Source organism: Equus przewalskii, chromosome 14 (assembly GCF_037783145.1).
Source record: "Equus przewalskii isolate Varuska chromosome 14, EquPr2, whole genome shotgun sequence".
NCBI lineage: Eukaryota > Metazoa > Chordata > Mammalia > Perissodactyla > Equidae > Equus > Equus przewalskii.
Genome location: NC_091844.1, coordinates 5,013,757 through 5,033,365, shown reverse-complemented (window position 1 = coordinate 5,033,365; position 19,609 = coordinate 5,013,757). Strand labels below are relative to the sequence as shown.

At 49.7% G+C, this 19,609-nt stretch overlaps 1 long non-coding RNA gene across 5 annotated transcripts; it reads right to left on the bottom strand.

Annotated features, from left to right (window-relative positions):
• Positions 1 to 228: 228 nt before the first annotated feature.
• Positions 229 to 7,281, bottom strand: LOC139075674 (uncharacterized). Of its 5 annotated transcripts, XR_011526289.1 has the most exons (5): positions 6,843 to 7,281; positions 4,897 to 6,345; positions 3,986 to 4,187; positions 2,198 to 2,615; positions 229 to 377 (listed from the first exon to the last, which is right to left on the bottom strand). It is a non-coding gene; the product is annotated as an uncharacterized lncRNA (long non-coding RNA). The 5 variants fall into 5 exon arrangements; XR_011526286.1 differs by having other exon boundaries at positions 3,986 to 6,345; XR_011526287.1 differs by having other exon boundaries at positions 2,198 to 4,228.
• Between the last annotated feature and the right edge of the window lie 12,328 nt (positions 7,282 to 19,609).

The following is a 19,609-nucleotide window of genomic DNA, read 5'->3' as shown; positions in this document are numbered from 1 at the left end:
AGCATTGTTTGGGAGAGAGCTGTCCAGAGGAAGGCAGAAGGAAGTGTTAATCTCTGGGTGACTCCTGAGTCGTGAGTGAAAGTCAAGAGCACAGGACACACCTGAGGTATGGCTGGGACTGTGTGAGATCCCAATATGAAGCATGTTTACAAAGGACCAAAAGAATGATATCAACTGTCGTCCACATTTCATTGTTGTAGTTACAAAATAACAGGACAGACACTCAGAGAAAGTAAAAACACTTTTTTAACACAAAAACAAAAGGACAAGGGATATTCTGATGAAGAGCTTCCTGGGAGATGGCACATTAGTTCTGTCCTCCAGGACTGCCTCTCAGGAGAAGGCAAGCCCATTGAGTTGGGCTGGAACATCACACTCTGAAATAGAATAGATATTGATTTCAAAGAGCTCGCCTTGCACCAGCACTAAAATAAAAATTGCCCTCAAGACACCCAAGTTCAGACAGGGCGACTTCGAGGTATGAGGGGCCGGGTAGGTTCGTTCCACTCCATCCCCCTAAGAGTCTTGGAGGGAGGCAGTCTATTTGTCGTTTACATTTCCAAGGTTGAAAACTCTCCAGCAGAATTTTAAAAAATAAATTAAATAGGTCTAATCAGAAAGTATAGTATCAGCCAGAAACTAACAGAATGAAAATAAACGTGTTACCAGCTTGGTCTTAAGAATCTGTAGGTTACAATAGGGAAAAACTCATCAGTGAGCAAAATAACATCTACAAACTACTTTTAATTCACATTTTCGGAGGAGAAATCTTTCAGGATTGCTCAGGCAATCCTACTGATTATACTTTGTACTCCTTGACTATTTCTTCCAAACAGGGCTTTAAAAATGGTTCAAATGAGAAATGTCTTTAACTCTTCTAGAAACGATTTAATAGTTGTTCTGGATGTTCTTAACACAAGAGAGATGCTAAGCAAGTAGCCTTGAGTCCAGTGAAGTCTGGGGGAGTGGAAGAGGTGGATGCTCAGAGGCACGAGCAGCCTGCACCTGAAGTGGGCTTTCTGCTTCCCATGCGGAGGGCTGGCGGAGGCCAGCGCTATTTACACATGTCCCTGAGCCCTCAGGCTTTCCTCTGTTTGTCAAAGAGGAGGGCCTGCAGGTGAGAGGGTGGAAGCGTGGGGAGAGACCAAAAGGCAGATCAGTTACCTATCCCCTTTGTTCCTGAGCCTTGATCTGGGACTTCGAGAAGGGGAGTCAAAGCCCCCAGGGAGCGAAGCCTCTACCTCCATTTGCATCACCCTGACACCCCCACCTCCACCCCACCCAGGCCAGAAAGCCATGTGCTGGCTGATCTGGAGCAAAATGGTAACTTGAGGAATCCCTGTGTGAGTGTGTTACATAACATACAGAACGTTCTGCAGGGAGAGGTGCTCACACTTGATTTTTCTCCAAATCACTATGTGCAGGAAGAAAAGACTAGAAAGGAGGAATGAAGACAAATTAAAATTTTAAAAACCTATGAGGAAATGTGTAGCCATATGTGACGATGCATATAAGCTATGTGCATGTGAACAGTCATTACTTTCACTTCCTGTGCACCACAGCATCCTTCAGACACCCTCTCTAGAGCTGTACTTTGGCTAAAGAGGAGTCATACCTAATTTGGGGGTTAGGGGGAGGGCACTCGTACCCAAAAGAATAGTGGGACCTGGTTGCCTGTTGCCAGTAGGAGCCAAGTTGGTTCAGAGCTGTGTTATCCTCACCCTGCTCTTTCTGTCAGAATCCTCAAACCCTTGCTGTGGGACGGCAGGTTACCCCCTACCCACGCACCCTGCTGTGCCCACCCAGTCACCGCTGCCAGTGGCAGGAGAGCTACTCATTCACCAGCAGCAGGACTCTGACCCTGCAGCAGCCCAAGGTCACATCCAGAAAGCCTGTTCTTCCAGGCAGCCTCACCCCAAAGGCAAAAGCATTGCAAACCGTGTTCATTTGCCCCGAGCACGAAGGGGAGATGTAACCCAGGGACGAGCATTTTGTAGGAGAGGATCTGGAGCCAGGACAGTTGATCCGGGCAGATCCCCTGAGCCAGGCCTTCTCTGAAGGGGGAACCGGGAGGAGGAAATGAGAGGGGGGAGTGGAGGGGCCGGGAGGGGGAGCTGCTGAAGGCGCGCAGGCTGACGAAACTGTAACAAAGGATTCTTGCAAAAGTAGTACCAAGGATCTTTAAAGGATCACACACCTTACAGGCGTATCCCCAGCTCCCGGGACATAGAGTCCGTTGATTGTTCCCCTGGGTTCCGCAAACGTGCCTGGGCTGTCAATGGTGTGGGGCTGGCTGCCCAGCTTTGCAGCCTCGGCCCCAGCACTCCTGCAGGCCCCGCGGGCATGGGTGGGTGGCTGCGCCAGGGCCCGCAGAGCCTTTGTCGTTGGTTGTTCCTGGGCGGCCCGGTGAGGCTGTGGTCTTGTTGGGCAACATACCTCGCCCTTGGTTGGCCCCGGGAAGGTCGTGGGCTGCAGTCTGGTCTGGCAATGCAGACCCAGAAGCGCTCCACAAGCCTCCCTGCTGGGCGAAAGGGAGAGCGCTGGAGAAGCCGGAGCCCATGGGGTTGGCGGGTGTCTGAGTCCCCATGACCTTTCCAAGGAAAGCAAGCAGGACACTGCGGAAAGAATGTCCCCAGGACGCGCTGGTAGGTAGGGAGCGCACGGAGGCTAGATGGGCATATCCCAACGCCTAAGCCTGGGCACTCTGCCCCTGCTGAGGCTCCCCCAGGACCCTCGTTCCTCCGACCCCTCTACCCCGCGCCTCCCGCCGCCACAGAACCCTGGCGGTGACCCTGCGCCGGGCAGCGCAGCCCGGGCGTCCATCTGATGGATAGGAATGGATGGATAAGAATTGGTGCCCCAGCACCAGGGGACAGGAAGCGTTGAGACCAGTGTAGGAGAGGGACTGAGTGAGTGAGGTGAGGAGGAACACCACAAAGACACTAACTTCGCCCTAATGCCCACACTGGGCTCCTGAAGACTATCAGTGTGACTCCCATGCACCTCTCTGAGTTGGTGGGAGATGCTTTTTTCTGGGAACTCGGTGGCACAGGAGTGGGGCTCAGTGCAGACACTCAGGAAGTGAGAAGTTCAGGGTCTGAGTTTGGGATGAGGCGTAGGTGGAGGCAGAGGTGTCCCTCCACCAGTTACAAAGTGGGTGATGAGTGAAACTTTGAGAGAAGGATATAGGTAGGTGTAAAACGTGGTCACTGACTATCCCTCTATTTCATGGTGTCCCTTCTCTTTAATTCAACCCACGGGAAGCCCCTCAGAGTCTTGCAGGCCTCAGGCATCCAGCTGCCTGTGTCCACCCGGCCAGGCCTCCCAGCTCCCTGAACTGCCCTGAGCACAAGGTCAGCCAAAGCTGGCCCGAGTCCTCAGGCCAGGCCTCCAGACACTGCCTCAACTCCCCTCACCCCAGCTGGCCTGGGCTGGGCTGGAGCTCCAACCTGCAAATGGCCCCTGCAGTGGGGCCTGCTCAAAATTCCAGCCAGTCAGCCCAGCATGGCGGAGAAGGCTGGAGGCAATGAGTGACACGGGCTTCTACCCCTGGCTACATACAAGTGCAAATGAGATGCATTTTGGCTGATCAGTCCACTGTATTTTATGCAACTTAATGTGTCTATGTCTTGTCAACTCTTCTAGTCGGAAAGAATAGCAGAAAATTTTTAAAAGAATTTTTTGTGTGTGTGGTTTCCAACTACAATTCCATACAGGGAGATGGGGCGAGAGTGGAGACAAGGAGGCTTGCTGACATGAACAACGTTATATAAACCCTCCTAAAATGCAACCTTACCCCACAAAGAGGAAAGGAAAAAGAGGTGGGGTGGCTTATGGTTGCTGACAAGAGACCTTGATGAAACTAAGTGGATTCTGGCTGAGAGAAGTTTAAAGCTATAACATTTTCTTTTAAGAAACAAAATTCATTAGAATTTACTTGGACAGATCTTGCAGGGGGCAGATCAAACTCCTTCTCCAGGCTTACCTGACATCGAACAATGTGAAGGGGCCTCTTGGGGGGGGGGGCAGTCTCAGGGGTTCACCAAGAGTGGAAAGGTTTTCTGATGCCGTAGGGGCCCAGTCTGGGTGACAAAGTGCTTCTCTCCTCTTTAGATGTCAATTTCCGAACAAGTTCTAAGTGTAGGAAACTTGCCTCCAACTCTCACCAGATTCCCAGGAAAGGTTTCCTGAGGAAACAGTCCTCTCAGACCCAGGTGATGTGGTCCCCCTGTAAGGTAAGGGGAGGGGCTGGCAGGTCCCAGGGACCAAATGGCCTCTGGTGTTATTGCCCCAGGCCACCTCCTATGGGTACGCATGAACACTTTGGGAGAGCTCTGGTCTTTTTTTCAGCACACAGCCCTGGAAGTCCCGGTAGGACAGCCAGAGAGGACCACAGGGCCAGCTCCACACTCCACACCTGCCCCTTCTCACAGGTACTTCTTGTCTCGGGCTTGTCCACAGCTGACCCCAGGAGGGGCAACCGCAGATTTTCTTAGCCCTGTTCCTGGGTCCTGCCCCTCTCGCTCACTCCCAGGCTCAGCTGTAGGCAGGGCCCGAACTGCTGGGAGTTAACAGGAGCTGTGTGCCAGACTCTTGCCCCTCTTTCAGGGAGTTCTTATGGTGCCTCTGGCTTCTTAGGGACAAAGGGAATTTGTTGTTGACATATGAAGCTGCCCAGTTAAGGTCTGCCTCTGGGGTCGGTGACCCACTCCCAGAAGCTGTAGTAGCCTTACTTTCAGGACTCAGGGTCTTACACAGGTTGCTAACAGCCTGGGCCAGGCAAAAGGGTCATGTATCCAGGGAGCCACTGAAAGGAGACTCCCCCAGGCCCATTTCATTCAGGGGAGGTTTTTGGATCCTGCAGGTGTCCCAGATTATTCCATGCCACCCTGTTACCTGTGGAGGATTCCTTCTCTGCTGTATTCCTTGGCTGAGGTGTCAGATGGCCTCGCTGCAGGGCAATTAACTCTAACAAAATAGAATGGGGAGGGGGTCATGTGCTTCGCATCAAGAGAAGGGGCCATCCGGCACTGTGAAACTATCCAAACCTTTACACTGCTCAGCAGAGGAGTTTGTGTGTCGCAAGCAGCTCAGGTTTCTGCCATGCAGCCTGGGCAGTTCCATACCAGCCTGGTAGATACATCCAAACCAGATGTATGCTGCTGCTCTGGGCTTCCACCCAGGAGCCGAGGTGCCAGGGAGATGCCCCAAACAGGACAGACTTGAAATTCTTTGCTCCAACTCACCCAGTGTCCTGACAGGCCAGCAGGAAGGGCTGGACTAGGGAGCTGTGAGCAGAAGACCTACACTGAGGTGAATTACTGGCTCCTGCAGCAGCCCAGTTGCTCAGCCTGCCTGCTTCATGGTGGTCGATAAGAGTCCCCTAAGCTGCCCCCTTCCTGTCTTCTTGCTCTGGATGCCCAACAGCAATTTACTCCCTCCTTCCATGCCTCCTCCTCCATCCCAGAACGGAGCATGGATTTCTATTTGGGATAAGAAGGGTGTCGATAAAGAGGCAAGGTGGAGCAGCAAGCCATCTTCAGTAATAAATAAGCCCAGCCACAGCAGCCTCGACACCCGCAGACTATTCTCACTAACTTTTTCTTTCAAACCGTCACTCAGCTTATGATAGGCCCAAAGCATTTCAACCCATGAGCAAAAAGAAATTTTCAAACCTAGACCAAGTTTTTTATTTCTCCTTTGCTCCTGAGTTCACCATCCAGCATCCCTATATCCACTACCCCATCGGAAGATTTAAAACACTTGTTCCTTAAAATCCACCAGGATTTTCAGCATTACCAGAGTAACTGGAGAGAGAACACACCCTCCCTACCCCAATTCTGCATCCAAACCAACTATATTGTAATCACCGTCATCAATTACACTTTGCCTAACTTGACACAGACAGCAACGCAGACTCCGTTATTTACCAGAAGTAGCAATAAACTTTACTGAAAGAAAGAAATTCAGCATCGACTATGGCATACGTACTGGAGAACTCTTTGAAAACATCAACTCTATCTTCTTATCTCCTTTATTGGGGTGGAGTGCTGTAAAAATGTTAGGTAGCAGAATTTTGAAACAGCTTGATTACCTTGAGCAGGTTTGGCGTCCTTAACTCCAATCATTAGTAATAAAGTCATTAATAGGCATAATTGGTATTTGATTGCTTGATCTGATTGGTGCTGTATTCACGACCCGGTTTGGTTTCACGGGCAAGTACAGGTGGTCCAGAATCAGTAAAGGGGAGCCATTTGCAGGCAACTTTTTCAAGCAGAAGGAAAAGTACTTCTGTTATATTTGCAGACGTGTCTCACACATTTTTTTCCGGTTTTTGTAAACTATCTAAGAATAAACATTACAGATCTGGGTTTTAATTTCTCCAGATGGGATCATAAAGTACCTAGGAGATTGTTTTTAATATACTACAGAACTGAGGACACATGGCTGCTGTTCACACTAAAAGCCGAAAAGAAACTCAATGCGAAAGTAGAAAGAACTGAACCGCTAGCGGCATCGAGCATCCGAGCAAGTTCACTTTATTCCTTCGCAGGAAGAGGGTCAGCGGCGGCGAGAGAACGTTTCCCCCGGGTCTTTGCGGAGGGCCACGGCGGCGAGGCCGGCCAGACTTCCCCACCGGCCGGCCGCCTGGGCTCAAGGGGCTCTGCGACCTCTCTTCGCTGATCACCGCCCCCCTCCCCACACTCTTCTGTGCTGGGGTCTTCGGTTCAGCCTGGCTCCCCTTTTCGGAACCCTCCCGGAGAACCTCCTTGGCCAGGGTGCCCTGCCCTCCTCTCGCCTGCCCCTGCGCCGCCGCCCGCTTCCCCGCGCTCTGGACTCACCCGCGCGGAGCTTCCACTCCTCACAGGCAGGAAAGCGGCCTCAGTCGGGGCGACACTTGAAGCCACGTTTTATCAATACCATCAAAGAGCGGAGCGCACGTTAGGGCTCTGCGCTCCCGAGCCCGCTCCTGCTGAAAGCCGGGTGTAGGGGGAGGGCGGCAGGGGCGAGGAGTCCTCCCTCCAACCGCGATTTCAGCTTTCTTATGGAAATGAACGCGACGGCCCGCTCAACCCGAGCGCGGCTCCCGGTCCCCAGCCCCTTCCTCCCGGCCCGTTCCTCCCGCCGCCCCCGCCCCCGCGGCCCCCGGGGCTCGCCGTGGCCGGGAGGGGGCCGCCGCTCTGCGCCCGGGCTGCGCGCGGGCTCCAGGCCGGTGGGCTCCCCTCCGCCAGGCCGGCAGGCGCTCGGTATTAAATATTCATAGCGATCTCTACTTTCTTAAAGGAGAACCTACCGAGCGGGAAAGTTCACGGCCAAGGGAAGGCACAAAGGAAGGTCTCCGCTCCCGCGGGTTCGCTCTCCAGGCTGGGGAGACGCGCCCCTCTCCGCGGCGGCGCCCGCTCAGACGGACGCGGAGGAGAGAGCTGGGGAGCGGGACCGCCTTATTGTCAAGTCACTTTTCTTGGAGGGTGTGGAAGGAGAGAGGAACTTGGTGGCGGACAGAGAGCTCACTCTCAGATCCCTAAACAGGTTTTTGAGTTTTTGTTTGTGTTTTAATTGGCGATCGCATCTTACGCCCGAGGGGCCCCAGGGGCTTTTGTAAGAAAGAAACCTGTTTGGCTTCACCCGGGCTCCACCTGCCGTGGGGCAGCCAGAAAGTTTGCCCTGTGAGGTTGGGGAGACACGCACGCACGAAGTTTAGGAAGCCTCGCCCTGAGCGACAATTTCTTTGGAACGGTTAAAACGACAACACCGGCACCTGCCCGCTTCCCAGAACAACGGAGCCGGGCGCCGAGGGCCGGCGCTGCGGCGGGCGCGCCTTCGAGCCTCGGGGCGCGGCCCAGGCCCGGCTTCTGCCCGCGAGCGCGGGCGGCCCGGGAGGGGCAGGAGGGGACCTGGCGGGAGGCCGCGGGGCTCGCGGGCCGCGCGGAGGCCCTCCCGGGAGCGCCCCCCGCCGGGCCGGGCCGACCCGCGACGGCCCCGCGCCGTGCCGGGGCGACGCCCGCGCGCTCACACCCGCTCACGCTCACACCCCGCGGTTCTTTTTGTTCCGGGCCAGGCTCACTTTCACAAGTGGTTAGAAAGTCTTGGGCGCCATCTAACGGGAGCAGCAAAAAGTTGACGCCGGGCGGAGGCCAGGACGGCCCAGGCGCGGGGACCGGCGTGGAGGGTCCTCTCTCCTGCCCTCTGCGCTCTCCGGACTTGACATCTGCCCCGAGACACGCCGCACACACCCACGATCGGGAACTCCGGAACCCCCCCGGAGCTCACCTTCCCAGGGGCCGGGGAGCAGCGCTCGCCTGCCCCCCGGGACCGTCCTCTGCGCCCCTGCCCTCCCCCTTTCCGCGTTCCCCCAGGCCACAGAAGAGGAAGGATCGTCTTGCACCTGCCTTAATAGGACCCTGGTGTCGTTCAAGATCTCTCCTTTTCATTTTGGCCCGCGATGGAAAGTCCCAAGAAGCCCCAGGCAGGTGCACCTATTCCCCCCCCCCCCCCCCGAAAGGAACAGCCAGGCAATAAAGAGGTCTCTAGGCAAAGAAGCTTCCAGGGGGATCGGGAAAGGAGGTGAAAGAGGGTAATGGTACCGAAGCAAAAAGCAAGTGCCCAAGTGAAGGAGATTTGGTCCTGCAGGGGCCTCTGGAGAGTCTCCCTGTCTCCTTCGAGGGAGGGGCTGGGTTCTTAGGAGCTGTCCTTGAACTTGGGAGCTGGTCTGGGGAGGAGTGTGACAAGTGGTGAGGCCCAGGTGGAGCCTCTGGGGAGGGCAAAGGAAGCCAGGGGCAGGAAAAGATGGAAGAGAGGGACCCACCTACCTTGAAGGTGGGCTGGAGCCTTAGGAGGCCCAGGCCTTTCCTGAGGCTTCCAGGCCACTGGGAGGGCCAGTGGTCTGGGAGATACAAATCTGGGCCACGTGCTTCTGTCAGATCAGGGCATCTGGCAGAGTCTAGGAAGGGAGCAGAGGGCTGATGTTCCTGACCAGCTGTGAAATAAGGACCAGAAGGGAAGACACGTGCCAGTCAGGCCCAACCCACCCTCTCCTCAGATGGGACAGCTGCCATCTGTGCTGCTGTTTAACAATGTGGTGACCTATCTCTGCCTCCAGGAGGAGGACCAGAAGCAGGCAAGGACTGTCGGCAGCCTTAGACACCTGGTGGTTGGCCCTGGTGATGCAACCAGAGGTGGCTGGGCTGGAGTCTAGATTCAGAGGAGAGCAGTGAATCTGGTCGGTGTAGGCCCAGAGTTGTTAAAGGACTGTGAGCCTTTCACCTTGTCTGCTTGGATTATAGAAGGGAGCATAGAACACCTGTTCCCTCTCAAGGATGTTATGAGGGTAGAACATAATGTCAGATGTACAAATATTTTTTATTGTAAAATACATATAAAATTTACCATCTTAAGCATTTTATGTGTATAGTTCAGTAGCATTAAGTATATTCCCATTGTCATACAAGCATCACCACCATCCATCTCCAGAATGTTTTCATCTTCCCAAACTGAAACCCTGTACTCTTTAAACACTGACACCTCATCCCCTCTCCCCCAGCCCTGGCATCCACCATTCTGCTTTCTGTCTCTATGATTTGACTCCTCTAGCACCTCATGTAAGTGGAATCACAGAGTTTTGTCCTTTTGCATCTGGCTTATCTCACTTCGCATAATGTCCTCAAGGTTCATCCGTGTTGTAGCGTGTGTCAGAATTTCCTTCCTTTTCAAGGCTGAATAATATCCCATTATATGGATAGACCACATTTTGTTTATTCATTGATCCATTGATGGGGAGTTGTGTCGTGTCCGCCTTTTGGCTATTGTGATAATGCTGATATGAAAGTGAGCGTAGAAATATCTCTTTGAGATCCTACTTTCACTTCTTTTGGGTATATCCCCATAAGTGGGATTGCTGGATCATATGGTAGTTCTACATTTAATTTTTTTAGTAACTGCCATAGTGTTTTCCATAGCGGCTGCACCGTTTTACATTCCCACCAGCAGGGCACAAGGGTTCCAATTTCTCCACATAATCACCAACACTTGTTACTTTCTGTTTTGTTTCTTTTTTTTTTAATAATAGCCACCCTAACGAGGGTATCTCATTGTACTTTTGAAACATTTCTTGAGGTATAAATATACAAACATAATGAAATAATACTAATGAGGCAAATTCGCTACAGGTTATAGCAGGGCAGAAATATCCTGGAAATTATTTTAAATCTCTGATCTTTAATTTTTGAGTCCAGTTCTGGAAACAGAAGAGGAGAAATGGCTAAGATAGAGGGATACACAAAACTAACCCTATTTGATGATCACGTTTTGGCCTCTCTTTCCAATTATGAGCTGGGCTATGGTATTAGTGAGCCCTATTCTTTCTTTCTTTCCAGAAGGAGACCAGAGATTCACCCTGTCTTAAGTAGAGAGGAGAGAAAAAAAATTGTGTTTGTCTTCTTCCTGGATTCTTTGATTTGTTCCAATTGAAAGAGACACTCGTATCCCAGACATTGGCTGTAGATTGGTGGAAATCTCTGGGGTCCTTTTTTCTAGAAAAGGGCTGAGAAATAGCAAGTGAGCAAGCAGGAGGCTGTTATTCTCCTCCAGAATTCCCAGATTCGGGAGCTGTCTCCTGTACAGAGCACCCCTTCACTTCTCTCCATGGCCCTATTGCTGGTAACCTCATGCCGGCCTTATTTAGTAGTTATGTGTGGTGTATTTACAAAGTACTCTATTATCCTTTTTCTTCTTTTTTATATTACAGCCTGGGGAAACAGGTTAGTGTTTTTATTGCCCACATTTTAAGTGAAGATCTCTAGAGTGGGCACAAGATGCTAAATGGAAAGGACTGTGGTGACAGGGTGGTGGCTGAGGCTCCAAGCCTGAGCTTTTCCTTGGCCCACTGAACCACACTGTTTCTTTCATCTGACAGGAGGGTTGGCACAGGACAGAGATGAGAGAAACCAGTGCAGGAAGCCTTGGCAGAGACCTCGACCTCCCTTCTGCCACCAGGCCAACTCTGCCGCTTGCTGAACCGCTAAGGCTCTGTGGTGTCTGAGCTTCTCTGGTTCAGGGGGCGTGGAGGAAGGGGGCTGGGAACGCCCTTTGGGAAGGGCGTCATGGAGGCAGCTCCCAATACCTCAGCGCGAGTGTTCGAGTGTTCGTCTGGCCCTCCCCTTTAATTGCTGTGTCTGCTCCCCAGAGAGGAGGATGTACTGCACATCAGGAGCTCTGCAACTTAAGACAAAAGAAAAAAATCACGACTGTGACACACGCGTGCACGCACAGTCATTTCCTCTTCCCTTGTTAAAGCTACTTCCATGTGAAAGAGAAGATGCAGAAGGATTACATTCCGGGGACGCTGGGACCAGGAGACCTCTCAGCATTCTGAAAGGGCTTTGTAGTGTTTGGATCCAAGCCATTTGTTTCTAGAGAGAATCACATTGGGTAGGAGCTTGCTTTTCCATTTGCAATGGCTTATTAAGTATAAGCATCTCTTTCTCTGTTTACTGAGTGATTAGCTCCCCCTCCAACTGACCCTGCCAGGGGAGATAGCCAAAGTGTGTCCTCACCACACAGTTACTCTGCAAAATGTCCTTTCCATAAACCCAGAGACCGCAGGCAGGACTCCGTGGTTAGTTTTGGTGTCTTCTTTTTACATTCTGCAGTGAGGAGCTCCCCTGACAGTACGCTGTGCACCAGTGCCACCCATATTTCCACGGCTCCATTCCAATCACAGTGGAGAGAGAAGTGGAGTCTAGCTGTGACAGAAGCAAGCCAGTGTCGTGCCCTCTGCATGTGGCTTGTCTGGAGGCCACAGCCTACGGGCTCCATTGCTGTCACTGAATCGTTTCTAAGTTGTCCAGTGACCTTTCCCACAGAAGACTGTCCTTCCTGTCCTCATGGGACAGGACAGAGACAAAATGAAAAGGCTCCTTCACTCACCTGGATGCAGGCAATTGAAAGATCTTTACTGCTACCTCGTAAGCAGTAAAGATGAACCAGATACTGGCTGATTAGTAGCTGGTTGCTTGGCTGAACTGGCTGGTTTCTAGTAAGTCAGTTTAGTATCAGGACAGACAGGCTGTGCTTGCAGACCCAGCCTTAATCAGCCAGATTTCAAAGGTCAGAGTGGAAACAAAATCATGCAATTTACCCAAATCTTAGAGACTGAATTCAATTGTAGGGTTTGGTCTGGAAATGAGGATGAATTATTTCCAACTAAGTGGATTTTTTTTTTCCTCTCTGCCAATTTCTTTACTGTGATATACGGAAAGCCTAAGATATATTATCAATATTGTTATATAAATATTGTCTACCTGCACATACTATAGTATCGACTGGGGTGAAGTAATTAAATGAAACTATTTCCAACCTTCTCCGTATTCCCAGTGGAAGCCCGGTGCTTTTATTCTGCATTATGCTTTTGTGATAAGGCTGCACTCTTACTAGTCAACAGTTAGAATTCTTAGGGGAGTGTTGTATTTATTCCATGAATCCCGTATTATTTTACACTTGATAGAATACGGGACTAAGGCAGATCCTGTATATAGAAGTTGGCATCTTGTCGAAGAGTTGGGGTTCTTATTCGGCCAGTCACCCCATCCTTACCATCTCCTGATGAGAAATAGACCTCTCAGATTGCATTACTGAGGAGGGGAGTTCTGCCTGGGGGACAAAGATAGACTTGAGCTCTGTTTGATCTCAAGATTCACCGCACTGTGTCTCAAGACTTGTGTGTGGGTATCACATACAGCACACACACACAGCACACATGCACATACGACACACACAGTACACACGTACATTGTGTCCTCACTCACGTCTGGGATCTGACCACAGTTCCTTCTCCTCTGGTTGTCCAGGAGACCAGGTCCTAGAAGGGGCCATGAGCTGGCATGGGGGTAAAACGGCTGCCAAGCCCTGCCAGCCATCTGAGATGAAGTGTGGTCGTCTCAGGTGATAGCACATGGAAGAGGCAAGAAAGCTGGCTTTTTGTGTTTCTTGTACTTAATTTCCTATTTGTTCTCTCATTTTTTTCCAAGTTTTTTTTTTTTGGAAAAAAAAACCATCTCAGCTAAGCTAAGAGAAATCCCCAGAAGCAAATTCTCCCCACATTTGGGCCAGAACATCTAAAGAAAGCTGCTTAGGCCATGGGCAAGCAGCACGGGGCAGCAATCATGAGGGGAGAGGAGCCCACGGGGAAGAGGGCATCGGGTCTCCGTCCTCGCTGTGTCACCTCCTCCTGTCACTATGGCCTCTGTGCCTTGTTTTCACGGCAGAAATCCTGTCCCATAGCTGAGCTTATTAAGTTCATGCCTACTAAGGGGTGCAGGCGAGGTGTCCAGGTTACAGGAAGCAAGTCACAGCACGAGCATGGTGTGTCTGCCTGGAGCATCGATGTACTACATAATTCTTTGAGGGGACAAGTTAAGTAACTTAACTGGTAAATAACTTCAAACTGGACATTTGTTAAAAAACAAGCACAAATCTGTTATACAGTAGCATACAACGTCATCATATAATTTAAGACAAACACCAAGACTTCAAATGCGCTTGGGGACTGGAGATGGTGGCTTTGGACCAATACCCGCCCCTTCCTGTCATCCAAGCACATGCAGTTTCTTCTGACATCGGTGATATTTTGGTGGAAATTTCTGAGAATACTACCTTATAACTTATTCCCCCTCCTTTATGTGGTTCGGATTTCAGTTTCAGGACATTATATTTTCAGATTCATCCTCTCTCCACCCGCCTCCACCCCCCACCACATAGACAGATTTGGGGCCACCTGTTCACTCCACAGCCAGGAGGATGGAAAAGATTCCTTCTGCCAGATTCTCTCCTTCATCCTCCGTAGTCTACAACAATGCCCTCTCCAACGGTGAGGGAGGAGAAAGCCCTCCTTTGGCTCCACTTCCAGGTTCTGTGTTTGGATGGAGTGCCGTCTGTACCATTAACTCAGTGGGACTGGCTGGAGAGAGACTGTGAACATCCCTAAGAGACCTGTTGTTCTCGGGGGAGCAGCTGAGGGGTCTCCAATGCCTTCACATTTCCTGCCTGCTCCCAGGCGTGCTCTGTGCCTGACCATGCTCCCTGCTGCTTTTGTATTTACTGCTGGTGCCTTGGTTTCTTCGCTGGAAGTGTTCATATGAGTCTACTCTTGTTTCTTCAGGCGGTGCCATGAAATCCGTTTTGAGTTGTTCGCTTCTCCACACAAGGCATGGATGCCAGAGCCTAGAAAAGAAAGAAAATCTCTCCACTCTGCTTTCCTCTTTTCTCCTAAAGATCAGGGCATGTTTGGCTGGCCCAGTCCTCTGAAAACTCTGGTGACCATCACTGTGCTCCAGAGCTATGCCTTTGGGCACGGTACTTGCCTCTTCTCTCGGCCAATGGCTTGGAGCAGAGTTTATCTGTGCTAGGCAGGAGTGAGTTGGGTGCTATTCCATTAGATAAACCAATACAAGGCTGCTCTTCAGCCTGAACAGAGATTGTGGAATTAGACTCAGTTTATCATTTAAATGCTCTAAAAAGTCAATAAGGCAAAGACAGTATATCAAAAGCAACTTATTACATTAATAGGGTGAAAACATTTTTTCTGATAGGCTTTAGACTCTTAGAGGATGAAGGACATATAGTTTATTTCATGTATAATCTTCTTTTATTCATAACTAATTTTCTTTTTTCATACACGATCGTTACACAGACGTTCAATGTGCCCTGTCTCTTTCTATCTATGAGACATATAAACATATACATGTACATATGTATACATTTACATATATACCAGAATGTACAAAGTACAAAATATATCATTTGATAATATAATATATATATATTTTTTCTTTATTTCTTTCTTTCCTTTTTGAGGAAGATTAGCCCTGAGCTAACATCTGCTGCCAACCCTCCTCTTTTTGCTGAGGAAGACTGGCCCTGAACTAACATCCGTGCCCATCTTCCTCTCCTTTATATGTGAGACGCCTGCCACAGCATGGTTTTGCCAAGTGGTGTCATGTCGGCACCCAAGATCTGAACCGGTGAACCCCGGGCTGCCGAAGTGGAACATGCGCACTTAACTGCTGCACTACCGGGCTGGCCCCTATATATATATTTTTCAAACTAGCTCTTCAATCAGTTGCTTTGACCTTCTTCCAACATAGCCTTAGGTGTGTCCACGAAACCCAGTAAATTTGCCTGAATTCAGTAAAATCATCTTGATTCAAGTTTTCAACTTTGGTGATTTGTTGGGAGGGCTGGAGTGGAGAACCCCATGTGGTTCACGGGAATGGGTGTGCTTCTCTGAGGGTGCAGCATGGACATGTCCCAAGGAGGTGGGGACAGTCCCTTGCTGGGGTCCCCCTGAGTCTGTGGATGTGGACGGAACAGCTCTCATAGCTGGGACATCTGCCACTAGATTATCACCATTCCCTCCACTCCATTGCATTTCGAGGTTGCTTTTCTTCTCTTCCCCCTTTGAAAAGGGGAGAAGAAATAAAATCCACGCTTATAAGGGAAATAACGAAGCAAGTCGGTATCTTGGTTGTTGTCTAGTTGGTGGCCTTATTGACTCACTGAAGATTATTAGAACAGATAAAATCTACTGTTAGGGAATGGATTTCTAAGAAATGTGCAGTGTTTCAAAGTGAAAGTTTGTTTGTTTGTATGTTTTTCAAGTCTTATCTGAGTTTAAAATGTCAGGTATTGGCCTGACTTAAGCACGATCTTTCTGGTTGGAGAGAAGACCTGGATGTTCTCACTCATCCATTCCTTCCTTCAACCTCACCTAGCCTCTCCACAGAGTGGATATTGGAGCTAAAGCATCATTCATCTTGACTTTTAAAATCCCACATGTTGATCATCTGAGTAATCCAACGAATTTCGTCATCTTCATCTGACATTATGTGACTAAAACACTCGAAATCTGTGTTCAGAAACAAATTCACGCTCTAAGTGCTTTGAGAGTTTTGTACACCTTCTCACACGATTCTTTTCTCCTCTCTTTAAATTTTAATTTTACTTTCTTCCTCTAAGAAAGAACCAAGAAGAAATATCAAAGAAAGCTTTGCAGAGTGTGTTAGGGTAGGAATTGAATCCCAGAATAACAGGTGAAAATGACAGGTGGTAGTAAGCAAGAAGAATATTGAATATCAGAAAATAATAGCTATCTAAGTGTAATCTGTCCCTGGATGAGTCCTAGGGGGAAAGTTATCCCACATCAGTTTCTGCGGCAAGGCCCTGCAGAGAGAAGGGGACGACCAGCTCGGCTTCTTTGTGGCAAGCCAGTCTTTCCTGTGGAGAATTGCAGGGATTACCCCTAAATGGATTAAGGGGAAGAAGTGGAGAAAAAGAGCCTGCATTTTCCTACCTGCGTGCAGTGAGACGCCCACCCCAAGTGGCCAAGGCCATTAGAAAGGCAGCATTCCCCTGGTATGTAATACACAAGCAACGCAGCTTCCCGCAACGTCATGCATGAGCAGCAGCAGCCCCCCCCCCCAACCCCGCCCCAGCCCCCCGTCCCCCGCCCCGAGCCTGCTGCAGCCTTGGCCTTGGGCTTTGTGAAACAGTTTAAAACCCTGGATTAGCTTTGGACCGTAGAAGCTGCTCACTGACAGCCCTTTTTTTTTTCTTGTTCAAATTGGGCGTGAATGCACGTTGGTCTGTCATTAGGCAGGGCTGGAACGGGCAGGTTTCCCCTCAGTGGGAGCTTTGTGCAATGTGCTATCACTTGTGGAAGATCTGGCAAAGGAGAGTCAGAAAGATTACACAGCAGCTTTGGATTCTGTCCAGCTCTCCCTCCTCAGCCCAATTCTCTTCTTTTAGCATCTGAGAGACTCTAACAAATGCAATTCTCTACTCCCAGCACAGAGGAGGAAAACGTATTTCCAAGACGGTCCCAGACCAAACGTATGTGTGATGTCAGAAAATCAGCATGCTGTATTGTGAAGCTGCAAACGTTTAGGAATGACTGTCACTAGGGTTCTGACTCTTGAGAAGGAGATGGAGGGAGGAGTGGAGGGGATGTCTGCCCTTCACTTAAGAGGGAGTCAGGATACACTTGGGATAGTAAGGAGCCCGAGTTCTGGAGTGGTCCTTTCTCAGAATTCCTGAGCCCGCCAGCAGCTTATGGACACAACTAAGAAAAAAGCAGGGAATGGGAGAAAGGTGGAAAGACACTTGCTGCAGCTCTTGCTTCCCTAGGTGAGTCCTCAGTGGTCCGTTTCCAATTGCTGCTGCTGATGCAGAACTGCTCCGTCATACAGGCACTGATTAGAGTAGAGATCATGCTCCCGAAGTTAGGGGCGACACCAATCGGTAGAGAGAGGCTTGTGGAAGGGCTGACAGGGAAGAGGGTGCATACAAAAATATAATTCAATTCAAAATTAGTTTAGAGTAGTGATGAAAATTCAAACACGTTTATTTGAGGGTGACACGGAAGGATGTCCACTGGGACCCAATTCAGGGTAATAGCAGAGGATGACGACACCCAATGGTAGAGAATGACTAGTCAGGTACAGCATGCGAACTTGTGGAATTCAATGCTCCTAAAGCTTGCAGCTGCTTGCAGAGACCCTCTGGAGTTTGCTTGTCAAGCAGAGGAGCCTCTCTCTCTCTGCCCCCTTCTGATTCTCTAGGGTGGCAGGGCTCCTCTCGCCATGCTGAGAATCAACCACGCTGCCGCTCTCGAAGCATCCCACTAGTGACCGTGCACCGACTGAATAAAAGATTCTCTGAGAGCCTAAAAGCAACTCAGGAAGTATCTTGGAAACCTGTTTGCTGAGGAAGTCAGAACACCACCTTGCTTCAACACGCCCAACACTGTGGCTAATGGAGGTAATTTCAGGGCACACGTCTCAGCCGAATTAGGCAAAACCTTCTATCCCTATAAAAACCCACAAAGGTTTGGTGCCATCAGCTAGCAATGAGCTCTTCTCTGACTCAGAGGGCTGACAGGAGATGGCCATACTGTCTTGTATGGTGGCAGAAGGACGGGGCCCCATGCTGGGATGTGTTGAAAGGACGTCTTCGTCATTCTCCTTCTGGAGAGTCTTCCCTTCCGGGAGCCACAACTACAGAGGAATAGGGAAAACCTAAAGGTGTTCCAAGGGATAGGAAAGCTAATAAACCAGGAAAGGAGGTTGTTTAGTCTGTAACAAGGAAGACAGGGATCACTGAAAACTGAACAGTTCGATGCGTATAATAACGCTTATTAAATACTTAGTGTGTGCTGAGGACTACCAGGCACGGCTGAGGGGTGGGAGGGCAGGAATGCATACACAAATGTACAATGCACATCCTAGGCTGTTAGACAAAAACCATGATTTTCCATCCTTAATTAGGGCAGAAAAGGGGTAAATTGGTGTAAGTATTAAGCTTAAGGGATTTAAGTTAAACTGTCTATTACTGAAAAATGTCTGTCCAATGCCCTAATGGTAGAATATTCTCAGCTGTCAATTAATCCAGCTACTTTTTGTGAAGCTCCTGTTGATCCGACTGGAGAGACTCGGCCACTTTCCTTCTGCAGCTAAAGGAAAGAGCCTCAAGACACTTTCATCCAAGGCTGCAATCACCGGGGCAGGCCGTTTCGGATGTGGAATTGCTCAGGGTCTCCAGCCTGGGTTAGACGGCACACTGGGCACAATGGGCACAATGGTTCCACCATATTTTGCTGATGAAACTTTAAATTTCTGAAATTTAGGCAGAAGATCTCCTATTATTTTATCCCCTACAGAGCTTCGAAGCGTGCCAGCACATAATGGTGCCCAGTCAACGTGGAGATGTGGGTTGACGTGCCTGATCCACCAGAGCCTTTTGCACTCCATGTGCTTCCTGAGAGTGATGCCGACTACTCTTGAGCACCCAGGCCTCCCCCCAGCCACCAAGATAGACGCCCCAGGAGAGGATAGCTCTGCATTCACACGCAAAAGCATCTTTATCTTCAGGCTTTAAATGGAGGAACTAAAAACAGTGCTACAAGGGGGAACACTTAAGAAGTACAACCTTTTATCCTGAATAACAATTGGAAACAGTTAGGTATTTAAATCATCTAAAATTTTTCTTTTGTAGGATCCCTGCAAATGCTGCACAACACCCGCTTTTCCTAAGAGTGGAAAGTGGGTACCAACAATAAGGAAGTACTATCACTCATTATCTATCCAAAGTACATCCATTTCAGATGTCATATGCCTTCAGTAAAAGAGCTGCACTTGAAAAAGACACCTTTCATCAGATAAGCGCACCCTCCGTCTTTCTGTTGGCAGCCCTGCTCCGTATGTGAAGTGGGCATATTTTTACAGGCTCTTAGGGGCCGAACATTAAATACTTTTCAAAGGGTTAAGGTTCATTAGGAAAGTCTAACAGATTACTCTCTGTTGTGTGAGAAATCAAGAAGCTAATGTGGGTTTTGAATAGGATGCGCGTGAAGTGCTGCCTGGGGAGATGAAAACATTCCTGGAAGAAAGGGCATCTCGGATGCCAGGCTGGCAGCGGGGTTTGCCATCTCCTTGTTCTTTATTGCACCGTGATTTGGAAGGCTTTCAGAACATGGTGAGTACATTTTTTGTTGTTGTTGACCAAGGATTTCTGCATCTTGGATGGTACTAACCTTGATTATGGGCAGAAAAAGTGGAAT